Here is a 2,500-nt window from a genome sequence, read left to right on the forward strand (position 1 = left end):
AGTGAAGAAGAGTGAGGAGAGACAAGGGAGGAAGGAGAAGGAAGAAGGGTAAATAGAAGGGAGAAGGAGAAGGAAAAGGGGAGAAGGGTAAGCAGAAGGGAGAGAGTGTAGAAGGGGCAGGAGAGTAAGGTTGAAGGAAGAAAGGAGAATGTAGGACGGATGAGGGAAAAGGGAGAAGGGTGAGGAGAAGGAAAGAGAGGGGAAAAGAAGGACATGAACACAAAGAACTTCGGGGCAAAAAAAGGGTAAGACGAAAGAGGGCTCCATTATTTTACAAAGTCTTTCAGGAGAGAGAAAAAAAAAAACGAAAAAAAACGAGATAAAAGATGATGATGATGTTGATAAAACATTGCACAAAAATAGGTAAGGATGTCATCTATTGGCGATAAAACGTATATAGTGAAATACAGATCGTATATAATTTGGTTGTGTTTATATGAATACGTAATGGGCGTCTGATATATGCATCCATCGTAAACATAGAAGCAGGATTATTTGTATTTCCTTATATTTTCATTTATTCATTTGTATGTTTCTTTCTCTGCTTCAGAACACACAGAGGCACAAACATTCATAAAACACACACATACACACACAAATCGTTACAAACAAACACACACACACACACAAATCATTAAAAACAATCACGCGCAAACAAAAACATACAAAAGATTTCCGAAACACAAAGAAAAACAGACATTCACACATACCCAAACATAAACAAGCAAGCAAGCAAACACACACACACACACACACACACACACACACACACACACACACACACACACACACACGAAAACAAAATGGCATACGCTCACACGAAACACACGTATGTATATGTCTGTGCGGCCCGACATACGTGTAAACATATGAATAGGGGAGAAATGGCGGTGGATAAGATGTAAATCCGGCTTGTAATTGGAAGAAATATATATGGGAAGGGCAGAAATAGGGGAAAAGAGGATTTGGAAAGAGGAGAAACGACATAGCCGGGGAGAATTTAGAGGCTGGCGAGGGGGGAAGTGAGAGAGAGAGAGAGAGAGATAGAGGGATGAGAGAGTGTGGGAGAGAGTGAATGAGTGAGAGAGAGAGAGAGAGAGAGAGAGAGAGAGAGAGAGAGAGAGAGAGAGAGAGAGAGAGAGAGAGAGAGAGAGAGAGAGAGAGAGAGAGAGAGAGAGAGAGAGAGAGAGAGAGGGTGAGAGGGGGGGAGAGAAGGAGGAAGAGAGAGAGAGAGAGAAAGAGAGAGAGAGAGAGAGAGAGAGAGAGAGAGAGAGAGAGAGAGAGAGAGAGAGAGAGAGAGAGAGAGAAAGAGAGAGAGAGAGAGAGATAAAGATAGATAGATAGATAGATAGATAGATAGATAGAGAGAGAGAGAGAAAGGAAGGAGGGAACAGGGCGGGGAGATGGGTAGGGGGCAGACGTGGCAGGAATATGGCCGAATATACTCGCGTAGAGGGGAAATGATTATAAACTTAGGGGAAGAGGGGAAAGACAGGGGGATTCGGCACTAAAGAGAATGAATGGATATGAAAAGGTAAGAAATAACGAGATATTCGGAGAGAAAAAGGAGAGAGATAGAGAGAGAGAGAGAGCGAGGGCGAATGAGAGAAAGAGAGATAGGGAGAGAAAGAGAAAGAGAGAGAGAGAGAGAGAGAGAGAGAGAGAGAGAGAGAGAGAGAGAGAGAGAGAGAGAGAGAGAGAGAGGGAAAGAGATAGAGATAGAGAGACAGAGACAGAGAGAGAGAAAAACAACAGACAAAGAGAGAAAAATAGAGAAAGAGAGAAGACGGAAAGATGAAAACGAAAAGATAGGCATAAGGAAACGAAGGTTAATATTTGGACAAGCCAAACGAGTCGAGCGGAATGGATAAGACGCAAAAATGGGTAAACATCCCTTGAAATAAGTGGAAAATATGTCCCTCCATCTTTCACTCCTGCCTTCACATCGCCAACGTACATTTTTTTTTTCTTGTGTCGGGAATAACAAAGCGGTTAATCGTTCGTCTGGAGGAAGAAAATAACGAAGGAAAGACAGAGAAGAAGAAAAAGAAAGGGAAAAATATCATGTAACGAATTTTCTCCTCTCACCGTATTCGTCGCTGCAATAACCTTAGCGTATCCTTTTGCAATGACCTCAGAATAGTAAAGATATCCCCATTTATATATGAAGAAAAAAACAAAAAACAAAACATTAACTACTCTAAAAAAAAGAAAGAAAAACAGATCGGTTGAATAAACCATCCTATAAAGAAAAAGGAAAACTTGAACCCCCCCCCCCCTAAAAAAAAAAAAAAGAAACTAGCCAAATTGGGCGAGAATAATCCAGGTATCTCCCAAACCTCACCAGCAAACGTGACCTGGAAATAGCCAATTGAGAGAGGAAAGAGCTCTTGTTGTTACATTCAAAATCCCGGTTTAAAAAGGACGAGCACGTAGGCGATATAGACATATCGTATGGAAAAAATACACCGCCGGGTTGTACTGTAGCAGAAAATGCGCC

This window comes from Penaeus japonicus, unplaced genomic scaffold, assembly GCF_977035675.1.
Source record: "Penaeus japonicus unplaced genomic scaffold, GWHDUDI00000001_assembly GWHDUDI00000032, whole genome shotgun sequence".
Lineage (NCBI taxonomy): Eukaryota > Metazoa > Arthropoda > Malacostraca > Decapoda > Penaeidae > Penaeus > Penaeus japonicus.